The sequence below is a fragment of the Erinaceus europaeus genome, chromosome 13 (assembly GCF_950295315.1).
Source record: "Erinaceus europaeus chromosome 13, mEriEur2.1, whole genome shotgun sequence".
Classification (NCBI taxonomy): domain Eukaryota; kingdom Metazoa; phylum Chordata; class Mammalia; order Eulipotyphla; family Erinaceidae; genus Erinaceus; species Erinaceus europaeus.
The window spans coordinates 63193125-63213639 of record NC_080174.1 but is presented as its reverse complement, the minus strand read 5'-3'; the positions used below and the strand labels follow the sequence as shown (position 1 = coordinate 63213639).

The 20515-nt window shown below is 40.3% G+C and overlaps 1 pseudogene; it reads right to left on the bottom strand.

The window, feature by feature from the left end:
* Positions 1-6814: 6814 nt before the first annotated feature.
* Positions 6815-7748, bottom strand: LOC103116228 (olfactory receptor 52N4-like; annotated as a pseudogene).
* Between the last annotated feature and the right edge of the window lie 12767 nt (positions 7749-20515).

The following is a 20515-nucleotide window of genomic DNA, read 5'->3' as shown; positions in this document are numbered from 1 at the left end:
TGGGGGGAGGGAGTCAGCTTGAAGTGGTAAAGCACCAGTAACAATGACAAAAACAAAAAGAGGAAATATGTCCACAGGGAGCAATAAATCACATAGGCACAAAAGCTTGGCAGCAGTAAAATAAAATAAAATAAAATAAAACTCACCGAATATGTCTCAGGCACTTATTTTTATTATATTACTATTGTCATTGTTGTTACATTCCTATAGCATAAGCTAGTTCACAAAGCAAATAATTCACCATCTTTACCAGACTTTTGGCCCACAACTAGGAGGACAGAAAGTAAGTAGACAGAGGAAGGGACAGATTGGGAGGATCTCAGTTTGGGACATGTGGGATGTGGCATGTAAGTGATACATCCAGATCAAGTATTAAGTAGGCAGAAACATCAACTCATCTGAATGCAGAGGGAGGTAAGGGCTAGAAGCAAAATTTATGACTTAAAGCCAATCACCTAAGTGAGATCCCCCAAAGTGTACAAGAGAAGAAGACTAAGAAAGAGCACACTGGGAGCAGAGGTGGAGAAGGAAGAAAAATGGATGAGAAGATTGCAGCATATCCACCACTGCAGGAGGCAGACTTGTGACAGAACTGGTTAAGCCTTTGCCCTTGTCAGAGAGGAAAACATTTCAAGGGCAAAGGCTTAACCAGCGCCGTCAAATGCTGATGATCCACCAACTAAGATATGGACGGAGAATTAACTTTGAAAGTGGCCTTGTGGAGGGCAGTACTGACCTTTACAAAGGCAATTTCACTAGTGTATTAGGAATGAATGTCTCACTGGAGCAGTGCATAAACAAGGGAAAAGAGAAATTAAAGAAACTCCTTCAAGGAATTTTACAATAAAAGCAAAAGAGAACTAGAGAGGACACTGGAGGTGGTTGTGAAATCAAGGGAAGATTTTGTTTAAGGTGAGCTGGGGAGAGAGTATAACGATTATGCAAAAGACTCCCATGCCTGAAGCTCTGAAGTCCCAGGTTCAATATCCAATACCACCATAAGCCAGAGTTGAACAGTGCTCTGGTCACTCTCTCTCTGTATCTCTCTCATTAAAATAAATAAAAATTATATAGAAAAATGTTTGTTTAAGGCTAGAGCAATGGTAGTTTTGTTATTGTCTGTAGCATGTAACTAACTTAAGCATCTGAAAAATCAGAGATCTCATGATAACATGCTAACGGATCAATTAATAAGTTATAGTCAAGATTTGATCCCAGGCCTTCTAACTCTAGCTCCAGTACCTTTCCAATTTTATCCCAACTACACCCCTCTAATCCTATGAGTAAAATTTTTATCACCAAGGTGTTGGATTTCTCACAGTCTTTGGACCTTGAGAGCTTGTTTGAAGGTTCTAGCAGGGGAGCACAGCCATGCTGCATTCTACCTCCCTCATTCAACCTTTCCCACTCCTGGTCTGCCACCACTGGCTTCCTGGACATGCCCCATAATCTGGAGCATCCCTAAAGCAGTTTCAGTGGAGCTCAGGCTAAATGCTTGACAAAAATAAGTCCTCTCTAGGGGCCAGGCAGTGAAGCATTTGGTAAAACACATAAACTTACTATGTGCAAGAAGCCAGGTTCAAACCCCCAGGCCCTACTCACAGTTGGGAAAGCTTCAGAAGCAGTAGGGCAGTGCTGCAAATGCCTCTCCATCTCTCCATCTCTCCTCCCCTTTCTGACTGTGTCTGTCAGAATAAAGGAAAAGAAAAGCATTTAAATGGCCAGTAGCAGTAGAATCACGATGCAGGCAGCAAAAAACAAAACCAAAACAAACAACAGTAAAAATTCTCTCTCTAAAAGTTTGGTAAAAGCCAAAAAACAAACAAAAAAAAAGTATCCTCAGTCAGGGGTAGATAGCATAATGGTTATACAAAGAAACCCTCATGCCTGAGTCTCCAAAGTCTCAAGTTCAATCTTCCCTCCACACACATATACCACCATAAGCCAGAGTTGAGCAGTACTCTTATTAAAAAAAAAAAAAAAAAAAAACCTCATTCACACATCACAGTTCATTTACATGAATTCAAACAATATGTCTCTAGAGGAAATTCCAGACCTGAGCCTAGGGAAACACAAAAAGGTCATAGCTTTGAGCATGTCCAGGACCCTGGAGAAAAGCTTATCAAGCCTCTAAGAACAGACAACCCTGAAAATCCAGATTCATTACCTAATAAGATTACCACATATCAGATCCAATGTCTAGATTCATTGAACAGTCTCTTCCCAAGCCACCAACTCCCTCTTGCCACAGTGATAACAATAAAATAAATTAAAATATAATAATATAAATTATAATAAGATAAATAGCATCAGTTCCTGATGGTCAGAGGTAGCTGGAGCAAACTAGCAGAATATTTATATGGCCCCTCAGGATAAAGAGAGCTAAGAAAGGGTGGTAATCAGAGGACAGCCTTCAAACATTTCTTTGACACCCCTGTGCCACCATGAAGGAATCATGAGAGCTTCAGGACATATGTCCTTACATCCTCAAGCATTTTAAAAGTGAGATTGAATAACAGGAAGGAATGGCTCTTGTTCAATCAGAGTTCTCATCTTCATCCTGTAGGAATGTGTGGCTGTGGCCCGTGGTGACAGCTTTAGGTCATAAAATGTGCTTTGTATTCTAAGTAGGCTTGCTGTTGTTTGAAGCTGGACAATGAGTTCCTTGTGTCTTGTGCTATTAGTTCTAAGATGTCAGAGTGACCCAGGATAAAACAAAGATCCCCTGTACCTTAGAAGCAAGATGCCCATCTGTGCAGGTGCCCTCTGACTTCTTAAAGGACCCTCACTTGATCAATACAAAGCAAAATTGAACTCATGATTTTTCTAGAATAAAATCTTTTTCTTTCTTTCTTTCTTCCTTTCTCTCTTTCCTTTTTAACACTTTGATTTACCAGGCCATTTGTCTTTTAAGGGTAAAATCTCACACTTCTTCAACATACTATGTATCACCATACCCACCACCAAAAATACCACTGTCCCTCCACCAGAGCCTCCACTTTTACAACCCCCCACACCACCCCTTGCCCCTTTGGTGACTTCATTTCTGTAGTCAAAGTCTAAGAGCTTGTTTTCATTTGACTTTGTTCCCTTGCTTTGTTTCTTTATATCCCACATGTGAGATCATCCAGTATTTATCTTTCTCCTTCTGAGCTGTTTAGCTTCACACAGTCCATTGCAGTTCCATGATGTAGCAATGTTGTAGCAAAGGAGTTCCATCTCTGCTCATAGTTGAATGATATGCCATCACATATAAATACAACTTCTCAACCCATTCATCTGTCATGAGGATCTCTAGTTGTTTTCATAGCTCAGCTATTGCAAATAATGCTGTAATGAACATAGGAGTACACACATCTTTTTGGATAAATGGTTGTGCGTTTTTCTTATAGACACTTAGGTATGGAATTGCTAGATCATAAAGGCCAGAAGTAATGTTGCCAAAGGTATACAGTACAAGGAAACTGGTATACTATTGGTAAGAATGATATGAAAGGGGGAGATAGAGAGGGAGAAAGAGAAACACCTGCAGCACTGTTTCACCACTTATGAAGCCTCCACCCTGCAGGGGTGGACCAGAGGCTTGAAACCAGATCCTTACACATGGTATTATGTGTACTCATCTGATTATGCCACCCTCTGGTGCCTTAATTATTATTTTTCCTTTTTTATTGACTTAATTATGAACAAGTCTGTTGGATAAGACTTGTTGTTGGTACAATTCTACACAATTCTCACCACAAGAGTTCTGCTAATCAATTTTTTATATTCTTTTTAAAAAGTTTTTTTTTAATTTATTCCCTTTTGTTGCCCTTGTTGTTTTACTGTTGTGGTTATTACTGTTGTTGTTATTGATGTCATCTTTGTTGGATAGAACAGAGAGAAATGGAAAGGAGGGGAAATAGAGAGGGGGTGAGAACGATAGACACCTGCAGACCTGCTTCACCGCCTGTGAAGCGACTCCCCTGCAGGTGGGAAGCCAGGGGCTCAAAGCAGTATCCTTACGCCAGAGCTTTAGTGCCACGTGCACTTAACCGCTGCGCTACCACCCAACTCCCCCCTTTTTTTTAATATAGATAATGGCAGAGAGAGGGAGGGTGGGGAAGGGAGAAAGAAAAAAAGAGGAGAGACATTTGCAGACTGTTCCACCACTTTTGAATGCTTGCCCCTTACAGGTAGGAACCGGGGTCTTGAATCCAGGTCCTCATGTATGGTAATGTGTGTTCTACTGGGTGTGTCACCAGCCCTTCTTAAATCACTTTTCAGAGTTTGAGAAATGGTACGTACAGGCTGTAGCAGCTGCCTGTGAATGCCAGCAAATTTTTCACCTGCTGTCTATGTAGGCAGGACGTTCTGGCTGGCCTACCACAGCACTGAGCCCTCTGGCTGTGGAACAAATAGTTTGGAGTCCAAGATGAGATGTTTTAATTAGTTTTAGGAGGCATGGATTTCTTCATCTGCAAAACTGGGGTTAATACTAATATTGATACCTACCTCCAAAAGCATAGAGTTCATGAGGAAGGATCAGCACCTTTTCCTGCCACCAGTCAGTAAATGTTCAATAACTGTCAGTGGAATTGAGTCTCATTGGTGTTCTGCATGAACTATTGCTTACACTGATGGGTAAATTTCATTCTGCCCAAGGTCAATAAAAATCTATTATGCTTTAAATAGGTCCTGAGCTTTGAATCATCTGAACCCTCTGTAGGGTGTTGATTCCAACTCTGGTCCCACAGGATTCCTTTGGTGCCAAGGGGCCTTTGCCAAGCAGTTTATATGAAAGGGACTTCATTCAGTCAGTCTTGTTGGATTAACTGGGGCTTCCTTTAAGCCAAAGCTCATTTTCAGAGGCTTTCTTTTTGCAACAAGGAAAAGAAACACAAAGGAGCCCAAGTTATCTACAGTCCTCATCACAGCTTGACCCAAACACTTGGCACAACTTTGCAGTCCAGAAAACACACACACACACACACACACACACACACAGAGACACACACTCCTTCAGGGGCACAGCCTGAGTTTGATGCTCCAAAATCATTTGCTGACAAACCTCCTCTCTCCATAAATTTATTTCCTAGAAAAATAGCAAAAACTCATTTTTAAATTGACAAGAACAGCATTAGTTGGTGCTGAAATTCAGTGAAAATAACTATTATTATTTTTTAAGTTTTAAAAGAATTTTCCTTTTTTTTTTTCTTTTTCTTTGCTGAGCAGCATGAAAAATAGTGTCTTGGTTTCCAGCAAAGTCAGAACTTAGAAATTGGGTTCACATACTGCCCAATTTTGTTAAGAGAACACTTCATGCTGTTATTTGGGTAACATTTTCCTTGATTCTGCAAACAACAATTATGACAAACAATAGAGAGAAACCACTGTAATGTGGTCTGAGAAATGGCACAGTGAATGAAGCATTAGACTCTCAAAAATAAGGTCCTGAGTTCAATCACTAGCAGCACATGTACAAGAGTGATGTCTGATTCTTTCTGTCTCTCCTTCTACCTTTCTCATTAATAAATAAACAAAAACTTTTTTAAAAAGTTGTCTGGGAGGTGGTGCAGTGGATAAAGCATGGAACTCTCAAACCCGAGGGCTTAAATTCAATCCTCTGCAGCACAGGTACCAGAGTGATATCTGGTACTTTCTCTCTACCTATCTTCTTCATGAATAAATAAAATCTCAAAAAGAAAGAGAGAAAGGAATGAAGGAAGGAAGGAAGGAAGGAAGGAAGGAAGGAAGGAAGGAAGGAAGGAACCACTGTAGTATATGGAAAAGAAGGAAAAGACAGGAAGAGAGAAAAAGAAAGAAAGAGATAGAAAGAAAAAAAGAAATGAAGGAAGGAAGAAATGAAGGGAATGAGGGAGGGAGGAGTGGAGGGAGGGAGGGAGGGAGGAAGGAAGGAAGGAAGGAAAGAAGGAAGGAAGGAAGGAAGGAAGGAAGGAAGGAAGATAACTGCCAGCATTGACACTTCACATAACAAAGAAATATCTTAAATAGTTTTCAAAATATTCTAGAAGCCAAGATTCAAGAACAAAGGAAAGTAATGAAGGGAAATCAGTGAGGAAAACAAAACACCATTCAAATCACATATTGATTTTACACAGTCAATGTATCAACTCAAATTAAGTCCAAATGGCAAAAATGGGAGTGTCACTCTATTTATTCTGAAAGATAATTGCAGAGACATCCAAGTAATATACCCTAGCATGACAGTTGTCCTTGGAAGAAATCTCTGTTCCTTCAGAAAGAACCAATTTGACACATCCTTCATCAGATTACCTTGAAGTAAAATTTAAAAGTAAAATTTAAGAGACAATTGGGAAATATTATTTTCTTCACTCTACATCAATGCAGCCCTAAATTTCACCAGCATTTTGTGCACAGGCACATAATTTGAATAAATTCATCCAAATGGGTCTTCATTCTACCACTATTTCTGTTAAAAACTGTGTTTCTTGCCCATGTAAAAAATTGATTCATTTTAATGAATTAAATATTAAAATTTAATATGGTTTTGTTAATTTTTACTTTCTTAAATAAAACATAAATTAAAAATAAATAAATAAAGTTATTCAGCCTACATGTGATAAAGAAGGAATCGTATAAAATGATGAATGGTTTCTTTAAATGGATTAAAGTTTTTAATAATTTTAAAACTTGAAGTTGAAAGATTTTTAAAATGCAGAAACCAATAAACTTTGCTAGTGGAGTTAAAATAGTACTTCCAGAACAACAACAACAACAAAAGTCAGTTTCTGCCTAAAGAACCACTTGCAATAATCTTTGCTGTGTGTTTTCTCTCCCAGAAGTCATCCACTCATATGCTCTGGGATTTGTTGTCTTTAGAAACTGAAAGGATCCTTAGAACACAGTCACATATCTGTTTCGTTTTCACCCCATAAACAACAGGGTTCATGGTGGGAGGCAAGAGAATATAAATATTGGCTATAATGATGTGACAGGCTGGAGGAATTGTGTGACCTCCAAAGCGATGGGAAAAGAAAGAAAAGAAAGCCGGGCAGTGCAGGTGCTGAAGGCCTTCTGCCGAGAGTCAGCTGACGAGAGACTGATCACGTGCGGAGGATCATGATGTAGGAGACCATGATGCACAGGATGTCAAAGCCCCCAATCAGCAGTGCAACCATCAGACCATAAGTAGCACTGACCTTGATATTCCCACAGGATAACTTGGCTAAGGACATGTGGTCGCAGAAGGTATGATGGATAATGTTTCCTCTGCAGTGAGGCAGTCGCTTGGTGAGAACAGTGAAGGGAATGATGAGGAGTACTGCTCTCAGGAAAGTGGCAAGCCCAGCCTTTGCAAAGACAGGGTTGGTGAGGATGGTGGAGCAATGTAGAGGGTAGCAGATGACCACAAAGCGGTCCAGGGCCATGAGCATGAGCACACCTGACTCCATCACTGTGAAGGTGTGGATGAAGAACATCTGGACCAGGCACTCATTGAAGCTGATTTCCTTGAGGTGAAACAAGAAGATGCAAAGAGCTTTCAGGATCCAACTGGTGCATATGACGAGGTCTGTTAAGGACAGCATAGCCAAGAAGTAGTACATGGGCTTGTGCAGGGAATCCTCACAGCCGATAAGGTAGAGGAGTCCACAGTTCCCCGCCATCGCCACAACATACATGGAGCAGAAGGGGAAGGAAATCCAGAGGTGCATATGCTCCACTCCTGGGATCCCACTAAGAAGAAATGAGACTGGTGTCACATCTGTCTGGTTCAGGATTATCATGATTAAGCTGGTATAACTATGAAACTTGTCAGGATTTTAGTCTTCATTTTATTTTGTTAGATTTTTCTTACTGTCCTATATTCGGTGAAGTAAAGAAGAAAAAACAGTAAAAAAATTGATTCATTTTAATGAATTAAATATTAAAATTTAAAATTATAAATGTCAAGTTTATATACTATGCATTTTATATATTACATATACATCTTGTATGGTTTACAAATTATAAATTCATAATATATATAACAAATTATAGTTAGATTAATTAAAATTAATTTAATTAAAAATGCATTCATTATTTTTGCATGGACAAGGTCTACAGTTTTCTAGCAGATATGATAGAATGAGCCAACAGCATACTCAATGGTGAAAAACTGGAAGCATTTCCCCTCAGATCAGGTACTAGACAGGGCTGCCCACTATCACCATTACTATTCAACATAGTGTTGGAAGTTCTTGCCATAGCAATCAGGCAGGAGCAAGGAATTAAAGGCATACAGATTGGAAGAGAAGAAGTCAAAGTCTCCTTATTTGCAGATGACATGATAGTATACATGGAAAAACCTAAGGAATCCAGCAAGAAGCTTTTGGAAATCATCAGGCAATACAGTAAGGTGTCAGGCTATAAAATTAACATTCAAAAGTCAGTGGCATTCCTCTATGCAAACACTAAGCTAGAAGAAATTGAAATCCAGAAATCAGTTCCTTTTTCTATAGCAACAAAAACAATAAAATATCTAGGAGTAAACCTAACCAAAGAAGTGAAAGAATTGTATACTGAAAATTGTGAGTCACTACTCAAAGAAATTGAAAAAGACACAAAGAAGTGGAAAGATATTCCATGTTCATGGGTTGGAAGAATTAATATCATCAAAATGAATATATTACCCAGAGCCATCTACAAATTTAATGCTATCCCCATCAAGATCCCAAGCACATTTTTTAGGAGAATAGAAAAAATGCTACAAATGTTTATCTGGAACCAGAAAAGACCTAGAATTGCCAAAACAATCTTGAGAAAAAAGAACAGAACCGGAGGCATCACACTCCCAGATCTCAAACTGTATTATACGGCCATTGTCATCAAAACTGCTTGGTACTGGAACATGAACAGACACACTGACCAGTGGAATAGAATTGAGAGCCCAGAAATGAGGCCCCACACCTATGGACATCTAATCTTTGACAAAGGGGCCCAGACTATTACATGGGGAAAGCAGAGTCTCTTCAACAAATGGTGTTAGAAACAATGGGTTGAAAGAATGAAATGCAGAAGAATGAAACTGAATCACTGTATTTCACCAAATACAAAAGTAAATTCCAAGTGGATCAAGGACTTGGATGTTAGACCAGAAACTATCAGATACTTAGAGGAAAATATTGGCAGAACTTTTTTCCGCATAAATTTTAAAGACATTTTCAATGCAACGAATCCAGTTACAAGGAAGACTAAGGCAAGTATAAACCTATGGGACTACATCAAATTAAAAAGCTTCTTCACAGCAAAAGAAACCACTACCCAAACCAAGAGACCCCTCACAGAATGGGAGAAGATCTTTACATGCCATACATCAGATAAGAGTTCAATAACCAACATATATAAAGAGCTTGCCAGACTCAACAACAAGACAACAAATAACCCCATCCAAAAATGGGGGGAGGACTTGGATAGAATATTCACCACAGAAGAGATCCAAAAGGCTGAGAAACACATGAAAAAATGCTCCAAGTCTCTGATTGTCAGAGAAATGCAAATCAAGACAACAATGAGATATCACTTCACTCCTGTGAGAATGTCATACATCAGAAAAGGTAACAACAGCAAATGCTGGAGAGGGTGTGGGGTCAAAGGAACCCTCCTGCACTGCTGGTGGGAATGTAAATTGGTCCAACATCTGTGGAAAACAGTCTGGAGAACTCTCAGAAGGCTAGAAATGGACCTACCCTATGACCCTGCAATTCCCCTCCTGGGGATATATCCTAAGGAACCCAACACATCCATCCAAAAAGATCTGTGTACACATATGTTCTTGGCAGCACAATTTGTAATAGCCAAAAACTGGAAGCAACCCAGGTGTCCAACAACAGATGAGTGGCTGAGCAAGTTGTGGTATATATACACAATGGAATACTACTCAGCTGTAAAAAATGGTGACTTCACCGTTTTCAGCCGATCTTGGATGGACCTTGAAAAAATCATGTTGAGTGAAATAAGTCAGAAACAGAAGGATGAATATGGGATGATCTCACTTTCAGGCCGAAGTTGAAAAACAAGACCAGAAAAGAAAACACAAGTGAACCTGAAATGGAATTGGCGTATTGCACCAAAGTAAAAGACTCTGGGGTGAGTGGGTGGGGAGAATACAGGTCCATGAAAAATGATAAATGAAATAGTGGGGGTTGTATTGTTAAATGGGAATCTGGGGAATGTTATGCATGTTCAAACTATTGTATTTACTGTTGAATGTAAAACATTAATTCCCCAATAAAGAAATAAATTATTTTTTAAAAAAATATTAAATTATCTTTGTTTCACAAAAAAAAGAAAAGAAATGATAGAATGAAGACCCACTTGAATAAAATTATTCAAATTATGTGCCTGTCAAATGCTTCCACAAATATTTGCATGCAATCTAAAATCTTTAGGGCAGTTTAAGAAGCTACATGCAAGGGAGTTGGGCAGTAGCACAGCAGGTTAAGCGCACATGGCACAAAGCGCAAGGACAGGCATAAGCATCCTGGTTCGAGCCCGCAGCTCCCCACCTGCAGAGGAGTCATTTCACAGGTGGTGAAGCAGGTCTGAAAGTGTCTATCTCTCTCTCTCCCTCTCTGTCTTTCCCTCCTCTCTCCATTTCTCTCTTCAACAACAACAATAACTACAACAGCAAAACAAGGGCAACTAAAGGGAAAATAAATAATAAAAATTAAAAAAAAAAAGCTACATGCAAGATCTTGGAAGGCAATGGAAGAGATACATATCAGCTTGTTTCTAAGCCATCTCTCTTTTTTTTTTCTTTTTTTAAAATTTTTATTTATACAATGGAAACACTGACAAAAAACATAGGATAAGAGGGGTACAACTCCACACAATTCCCACCACCAGAACTCCATATCCCATCACCTCCCCTGATACCTTTCCTATTCTTTATCCTGCTGGGAGTATGGACCAGTATATTTTCCATACTCCAGGATTATGGGTGCAGAAGGTGAAAGGTCTGGCTCCTGTAATTGCTTCCCCACTGAACATGGGCATTGGCAGGTCGATCCATACTCTCAGCCTGTCTCTCTCATTCCCTAGTGGAGCGGGGTTCTGGGGAAGCAGGTCTCTAGGACGTATCAAAATGAATATTCTCCCCAGAGCCGTAAACAAATTTAATGCAATACCCATCAAAGTTCCACCAAGCATTTGTATATGGCTCTGGGTAGTAGATTCATTTTGATGATGTTAGTTCTTCCAACCCATGAACATGGAATATCTTTCCACTTCTTTGTATCTTTTTTAATTTCATTCAGTAGTGACTCATAATTTTCAGTATACAAGTCTTTCACTTCTTTGGTTAGGTTTATTCCTATATATATATATATATATATATATATATATATATATATATATATATATATTTTTTGCTATAGTAAAAGGAATTGATTTCTGGACTTCATCTTCTAACTTAGTGTTTGCATAGAGAAATGCCACTGACTTTTGAATGTTAATTTTGTAGCCTGACAGCTTACTGTATTGCCTGATGATTTCCAAAAGTTTCTTGCTGGATTCTTTAGGTTTTTCTGTGTATACTATCATGTCATCTACAAATAGGGACAGTTTGACTTCTTCTCTTCCAATCTGTATCCCTTGAATTCCTTGCTCCTGCCTGATTGCTGTGGCAAGAACTTCCAACACTATGTTGAATAGTAATGGTGACAGTGGGCATCCCTCTCTAGTACTTGATCTGAGTGGAAATGCTTCCAGTTTTTCACCATTGAGTATGATGTTGGCTGTAGGTTTGCTATATATAGACTCCACTATCTTCAGGAATTTTCCATCTATTCCCATTTTTTGTAGTGTTCTGATCATAAAGGGATGTTGTATTTTGTCATAGGCTTTCCCTGCATCTATTGATATGACCATGTGGTTTTTGGTCTTGCTTTTGTTGATGTGGTGGATCACATTGATTGATTTACGTATATTAAACCAACCTTGCATGCCTGGGATAAACCCCACTTGGTCATGATGAACAATCTTTTTTTTTTTTAGATTTTATTTATTTATTTATTTATGAGAAAGATAGGGGAGAGAGAGAGAAAGAACCAGACATCACTCTGGTACATGTGCTGCCAAGGATTGAACTCAGGACCTCATGCTTGAGAGTATAGTGCCTTAGCCACTGCGCCACCTCCTGGACCATGAACAATCTTTTTTTAAACAATCTTTTTAATATACTGCTGTATCCGGTTGGATAGAAATTTGTTCAATATTTTAGCATCTATGTTCACCAGAGATATTGATCTGTAGTTTTCTTTTTTGGTTGTGTCCCTGTCTGCTTTTGGTATCAGAGTGATGTTGGGCTTCATAGAAGCTGGAAGGGAGTATTCCAGTGTCTTCAGTCTTCTGGAAGACATTTAAAAGTAGAGGCATTAACCTTTCCTTGAAGGTTTTGTAGAATTCATTTGTAAAACCATCTGGTCCAGGACTTTTATTCTTGGGAAGATTTTTGATAACTGTTTCAATTTCATTAGCTGTAATGGGCCTGTTCATGTTTTCTACTTCCTCTTTACTTACTTTTGGAAGTTAGTAGCTATCTAGGAAATCATCCAATTCTTCCAGGTTCTCTAGCTTGGTGTCATATAGTTGTTCATAGAAGCCTCACATGATATGTTGAATTTCTGTGGTGTCTGTTGTGATATCTTCTCTTTCATTTACTATCTGAATTATTTGGGTCATCTCCCTTTTTTGTGCTGTGAGTCTGGCTAAAGGTTTGTCGATTTTGTTCAGTCTTTTGAAGAACAAACATTTACTTTCGTTGATCTTTTGTATGGCTTTCTTTTTTTCAATATTATTTATTTCTGCCCTAACTTTAGTGATTTCTGTCCTTCTGGTTGCTTTAGGGTTCTTTTATTCTTCTTCTTCTAGGTCTTTAAGGTGTGCAATCAGGTTATTTATTTGTGCTTTTTCTTTTTTTATATATATAATTATTTAATTACCCTTTTGTTGCCCTTGTAATTATTATTGTTGTTATTGATGTCATTGTTGTTGGATAGGACAGACAGAAATGGAGAGAGGAGGGGAAGATAGAGAGGGGGAGAGAAAAAGAGACACCTCTGGACACAGTCTGAGGTGAAGCATGTTGAGGTGGCAATCGTTGCGTTGGTTAGGTTGTGATCGGCGGATGCAATATTATTTGGTATGAATTGGGAGACGCATACGGGAAAGTGGGCCCTATCCAAGGGTTCCAGGACTGGGGGAAGTAGGGGCTCTATAGTGGAGATGTGAGGTTCCTGCTGTCTTAGGGTTCCAAAAGACAATCGATAGTTAATGTTATCATCACATTATTTGGTAATTGGGTTAACTTTGAAAAGTCCTTTTGTTATGGTTTGCTGTACAGTATCCAGTATCTTGTATATAGCTGTGCTATTGGATGCTTCTAATCTACTTGCTCTAGGCTTTTGAGAGAGTCCGCATATCAAATACACAGCCTATATATTAAAAAGATTCAGTTTGTGTTTTGAGAAACTTTGATTTTCCCCCTCTCATATTAATTAACTACTGATTTATATGTCTACATTTTGCTAGGAGTGTACATAAACACCATTCCCACCACCAAAACACTGTGACCCATCCCTCCCACCCACTCCCACCCCCCACTGTCCCAGGAAGCTGCATGTCTACCCCTCACCACAGGGTTTTTACTTTGGTGCCCTACTTAAAATTTTATCAGATCCTGCTTTTAGTTTCCCTTTCAGATCTTCTTACTCAACTTCTGTTGATGAGTGGGATCATCCCATACTCATCTTTATCTTTATCTTTCTGACTTAGTTCACTTAACATAATTCCTTCTAGCTCTGTCCAAGATGGGTCAGAGAAGGTAGGTTCATTGTTCTTGATAGCTGCATAGTATTCCATTGTGTATATATACCACAGCTTTCTCAGCCACTCATCTGTTGTTGGGCATCTGGGTTGCTTCCAGGTTTTAGCTATTATGAATTGTGCTGCTATGAACAGAGGAGTACACACCCTTCAGCTTCATTACTCGGGTGAGACCTTTCCTTTTATAGTACACTCTAATTTCATCTCAGGTGGTTCACCTTCTAACAAAGTCCCATAACCTAGATATACACCAGTTTCTGTGAGAGAGAGCTTATGTTCACACATTTCCATAAACTACTGCAAAATATATACCTGAAAGCAGAAGTACACTAGAGTTTGCAGTGAGTACCTCCCTAACACTTACTCTCCACTATTCCAATCTTGGGATCCATGATTGCTCAACAAATTGTTTGGCTTCGTATGTTAACTCTCTTTTCAATCACCAGGTTCCAGATGCCACCAGGATGCTGGCCAGGCTTCCCTGGATTGAAGACCCCACCAATGTGTCCTGGAGCTCAGCTTCCCCAGAGACACACCTTACTAGGGAAAGATAGAGGCAGACTGGGGGTATGGACCGACCAGTCAACGCCCATGTTCAGCGGAGAAGCAATTACAGAAGCCAGACCTTCTACCTTCTGCAACCCTCAACGACCCTGGGTCCATGCTCCCAGAGGGCTAGAGAATGGGAAAGCTATCATGGGAGGGGGTAGGTTAAGGATATTGGGTGGTGGGAATTGAGTGGAGTTGTACCCCTCCTACCTTATGGTTTTGTTCGTTAATCCTTTCTTAAATAAAAAATTTAAAAAAAAAAAGAAAAGAAAAAGAGACACCTGCAAACCTGCTTCACCACTTGTGAAGAGACTCCCCTGCAAGTGGGGAGCCGGTGGCTCAAACCGGGATCTTTAGGCCCGTCCTTGCACTTTGCACCACGTGTGCTTAACCCACTGCGCTACTGCCCAACTTCCTATTTGTGCTTTTTCTTATTTCCTAATGTATGCTTGTATGGCTATGAACTTCCCTCTCAGTACTGCCTTAGCTGTGTCCCAAATATTTTGATAGCTCACGTCTTCATTTTCTTTCTTTTTTTTAAATTTATTTCTTTATTGGGGAATTAATGTTTTACATTCAACAGTAAATACAATAGTTTGTACATGCATAACATTCCCCAGTTTCCCATTTAACAATACAACCCCCACTATGTCATTTATCATCCTTCATGGACCTGTATTCTCCCCACCCACTCACCCCAGAGTCTTTTACTTGGGGGCAATATGCCAATTCCATTTCAGGTTCTACTTGTGTTTTCTTTTCTGATCTTGTTTTTCAACTTCTGCCTGAGAGTGAGATCATCCCATATTCATCCTTCTGTTTCTCACTTATTTCACTCAACATGATTTTTTCAAGGTCCATCCAAGATTGGCTGAAAACGGTAAAGTCACCATTTTTTACAGCTGAGTAGTATTCCATTGTGTATATATACCACAACTTGCTCAGCCACTCATCTGTTGTTGGACACCTGGGTTGCTTCCAGGTTTTGGCTATTACAAATTGTGCTGCCAAGAACATATGTGTACACAGATCTTTTTGGATGGATGTATTGAGTTCCTTAGGATATAGAAGGGGGATTGCAAGGTCATAGGGTAGGTCCATTTCTAGCCTTCTGAGAGTTCTCCAGACTGTTTTCCACAGAGGTTGGACCAATTTACATTCCCACCAGCAGTGCAGGAGGGTTCCTTTGACCTCACACCCTCTCCAGCATTTGCTGCTGTTACCTTTTCTGATGTATGACATTCTCACAGGAGTGAAGTGATATCTCATTGTTGTCTTGATTTGCATTTCTCTGACAATCAGAGACTTGGAGCACTTTTTCATGTGTTTCTCAACCTTTTGGATCTCTTCTGTGGTGAATATTCTATCCAAGTCCTCCCCCCATTTTTGGATGGGGTTATTTGTTGTCTTGTTGTTGAGTCTGGATATATCCTAAGGAACTCAACACATCCATCCAAAAAGATCTGTGTACACATATGTTCTTGGCAGCACAATTTGTAATAGCCAAAAACTGGAAGCAACCCAGGTGTCCAACAACAGATGAGTGGCTGAGCAAGTTGTGGTATATATACACAATGGAATACTACTCAGCTGTAAAAAATGGTGACTTCACTGTTTTCAGCCGATCTTGGATGGACCTTGAAAAAATCATGTTGAGTGAAATAAGTGAGAAACAGAAGGATGAATATGGGATGATCTCACTCTCAGGCAGAAGTTGAAAAACAAGATCAGAAAAGAAAACACAAGTAGAACCTGAAATGGAATTGGCATATTGCCCCCAAGTAAAAGACTCTGGGGTGAGTGGGTGGGGAGAATACAGGTCCATGAAGGATGATAAATGACATAGTGGGGGTTGTATTGTTAAATGGGAAACTGGGGAATGTTATGCAGGTACAAACTATTGTATTTACTGTTGAATGTAAAACATTAATTCCCCAATAAAGAAATAAATTTAAAAAATATGTGCTCAATAAAATTTGGCAATTAAGAAAAGAAAAGAAAAAAAAAGAAGACTGAGAATGGGCATTCAGAAGCTTTTATTGTTGTAACATCAAAGTATATGATTGGTAGTGGACATAGAACAGATCAGGTGTTAAAGAATTCACAAAGGAGCCAGACTGTAGTGTACCTGGTTGAGTGCATACATTATAGTGTGCAAGGACCCAGGTTCAAGTCCCAGGTTCCCACCTGCAGGTGAGAAGCTTCACAATCAATGAAGTGGTACTACAGGTCTCTCTTTCTCTCTCCTCCTTCCCTCTCAAGTTCTCTCTATCTCTATACTAAATACAGTTTTAAAAAGTCACAGACATGAGGCCTGGGAGGTAGCACTTGGACTGTCAAGCACTGAATTCTCAAGCATGAGATCCTGAGTTTGAGTCTCAGCTTCACACAGGTCAGAGTGATGTTCTGGTTTTCTTTCTGTCTCTCTGTAGAATGTGAGGAGACCTGCCTGTTAGGAATGCACAAAAGACTCTGTGTTGGTCTATGTAATTTGAGAAGCTGCACTAGGCTGCACTTCTCTCCTATGCTCAACTTTGAAATAGGTGTTTCTTCCTCTTTTTTTTTCTTTTTTGCCCCCAGGGTTATTGCCTGGGTTCCGTGCCTGCACCATGAATCCACTGTTCCTGGAGACCATTTTTCCCCTTTTGTTGCCCTTGTTCCATCATTGTTGTTGTTGTTGCTGTCATTGGATAGGACAGAGAGAAATGGAGAGAGGAGGGGAAGACAGAGGAGGAGAGAAAGATAGATACCTGCAGACCTGCTTTGCCGCCTGTGAAGTGACCTCCCTGTAGGTGGGGAGCCAGGGGCTCAAACTGGGATCCTTAAACCGGTCCTTGCGTTTCGTGCTTAACCTGCTGCACCACAGCCCGACTCCCTCTTCTTTCTCTTATACCCCACTCCTAGAAAATAAACTCATATCCAAGAGAAATACTTCAAAATTCACGCATCCTGCCTCCTCACACACACACACACACACACACACACACACACACACAACCTCCCTCTCCTGCTTTGCTTCTTTCTCAGCTGAAGCTGGATTCCCAGATAGAATCTTCATGAGCACTTACACCAGTCAGTGTGTCAGCCCAACACTCTGCCAGGAATGAATCTACTATAATACAACCATGCTGACACCCTCACTTCAGGCTTCTAAAAACCTCCAGAAGCAAATTTCTGAAATTCTGCTTGTAAATCATCCAGTCTACTTTGACAAAAGAAGCAGCCTCAAATCTCCAGGTTAAGAAAAATATACAACAGTGTTCAGTATCACTTAAAACACTTGGCACCATGAAGCAGACACATACCTAATTCCTTCCACAGTTCACTATGTAACAATACTGTCCCTGATGGGCCCTGACTGGGTCCAAAAATACAAATGCTTTCTTCTCTTGTCAAGGACAAATAATTCCACTGCCTTTCCCTCTTATGTCCAATAACATCTTCCTTATTAGTAGCATCCTAAATGAATTTCACTACAATATGGAAACTAAAACTGGTTAAAATTCCATTCTGGAGTTCTATAAGGCAGCCTGGCTACCCTGAAACCCCTGGAATCCTCTCAAAATTCCTATATTTGCCCATATGTCAATTGGTGGAAATACCACTATTTGTAGGAAATGTTTATTAACCAGTGAATAAGCAGTATTATCTATATATGTATATATATATATACATATACATGGCTTTGGGCCAGCAAAATAGCTCACAGAGTTAGTGCATTGATTTGCCAAGAACATGACCTAGGTATGAGCCTGGCCTCCACTGCATTGTAGGACACTTGGTTCTATGGTCTTGGTCTTGGTCTCTCTCTCTCTGCCTGTGTCTAAGCAAAAATAAAAATTATTACAAAGAATTAGCTCTATTATTACATACTTAACTAATTTGGAGTTTGAGATTAAGCTTACATACTGTATAGAACTACATATCTGCATCAGCATTATTTTTGGCCTATAACTTTTCACTGAAGGAGAATTTAAGATACACACTATGATTTCAGTATTGCTACTGAAACAGCAGATGTATACACAACCCACTCAGACTTCTTGCAGCGATATTTACATTGCAAATAATTTAAATAGGATCTGTTTACAAACAGCACAATTTTAAATTACTTTCAACATAATCTCAACACATGTGGAAAATATACTTTCACACTTATAAGATATTGTTTTATAATACAGATATTTGTGTACCAACTGCAAAGTTAGATTATATTTATCTACAGATAATTATTATTTAGTTTGCTTCCTAGTTGAAGGTAGAGAAGGCAGGTGGGCCTGGAGTCTTTGCTCAACAACATCATTCAGGAAAAACACCTGTGCCAGGTGCTGTGTCGTTTTTTTTGCAGTCTGCAAAATGACATCAGGCTCAGTTGACTTTTCCAGAACCTGAGGAAAGAGTACACAAGTGTTTTCCACCTATAACCCTGCTAGATAGACTGCCCCAGAGCTTCCCAGCAGCTTCCTCATGCCAGAGTCACAGTTTGTGGCACCAAGATGAGTTGAAAGCACCAACCATACCTCCCTTTCCCTCTCTCACCAGAGTCTTATCTAGAGAAGGTTCCCCCCAGTCTCACACTCTGCTAAAATGTCTGAAGGCCTGGAGGGGTAGGGAATTTGTCTCTTCCACAGTCCTTTCTCATGTTGCACCAGGAGTCAAAGTTTTTTTCTGAAGTTTTCAGAAGAGTCCCCAGCCTAGACCAACTCAACCAGACTGCAAGGACCTAACTTGCCCAGGACATAACTTGGAACCCCATGGGTCCAGAGAACAAGCCACCCTTCACCCAGAAATAGGCTGTATGAAGATGTCCCAGCACTAGAGGGAGGCTTTGGACTTCCAAACCCAAAACACCTAAGCTAGCAGCAGTTCTTCCCCCCTCCTCAACCATTCCATTCCAGGATAAAGGGCACATAGACTTCACTAGCTGCCCTCCAGTCTCCTGACTCTAAGCCTTCCCCCCTATGCTCCCTCCAAGAACAGCTCCCATCTCACTTCAATGGGGTCATACTCTCGTGGGAACTGCCAGTGGTGGCATGCCAGGTGGTACAGAGGTGCCAGGGAGTAAGAGATGAAAGGCCTAGTAGATGCAAGGTCCATGGGACTTTTTTAAAAATATTTATTTATTTTCCCTTTTGTTGCCCTTGTTTTTCACTGTTGTTGTAGTTAGTATTGTTGTTATTGATGTCATCATTGTTAGATAGGACAGAGAGAAATGGAGAGAGGAGGGGAAGATAGAGAGGGAGAGAGAAGGACAGACACCTGCAGATCTGCTTCACCGCCTGTGAAGTGACACACCTGCAGGTGGGAAGCCCGGGGCTCGAACTGGGATCCTTATGCCGGTCCTTGCACTTTGCGCCAGGAGTGGTCCATGGGACTTAGAAGCTTTGCAAGGGACTGGACTGGCTCCCAGGCTGTGACCAGCCATCTACAATGAGTGCACTGTCATGGCACTGCCCCACTGCCCAGGGACAGATAGTTTTTTGAAAATCCTCAAGCAGACAATGAACTGAAGCCTGTTAACTACGGAAGCCAGTGACTATAAATACAAGGGGCTTATTCCCTGTGTGTTCCCCCAAGCTGTTTAACTTGTGCCCTTGAGAAGCAACTAAGTCAGAAGGTTGAGTCTCAACTAGGCCACCACTTTAGAATGCCCTCACATATTGCAGGCCACAGTTTTCTCTTTTGTAAAATGATAGAACACACAAGATACAACTGAAGGGGGTTGGAGAGACAGCATCATGGTTATGTGATTTTCATGTCTGAGTTTCCAGGTTTAATACCAGCACCACTATATGCCAGAGCTGAACAGTGCTCTGGTAAAATAATAAAAATAACAATAATAATAGTCCTTTCACACCTTGAATGTGACTTTTGTGACTCCTCTGATTGTGCATGTTCTCAGGCCCACAAAAATAATGTTGCATAGGTGAACTGCTTTCTAGGAGCCCCCCCCCCCCATGTGACTATTTGAGAGCACATGTAAGAGGAATCCCATGGGCCCTATTGTGTGTGTATGCTGGGGGGAGGGGAGAGCCCAAAACAATATCCTCCCCCCCCTTCCCTCCTCAATAGGCGGAAGCCACTGACTTCCTCCCTTTCCTGCCTCCTGCCTCCTGCCTCCTGCCTCCTGCCTCCTGCC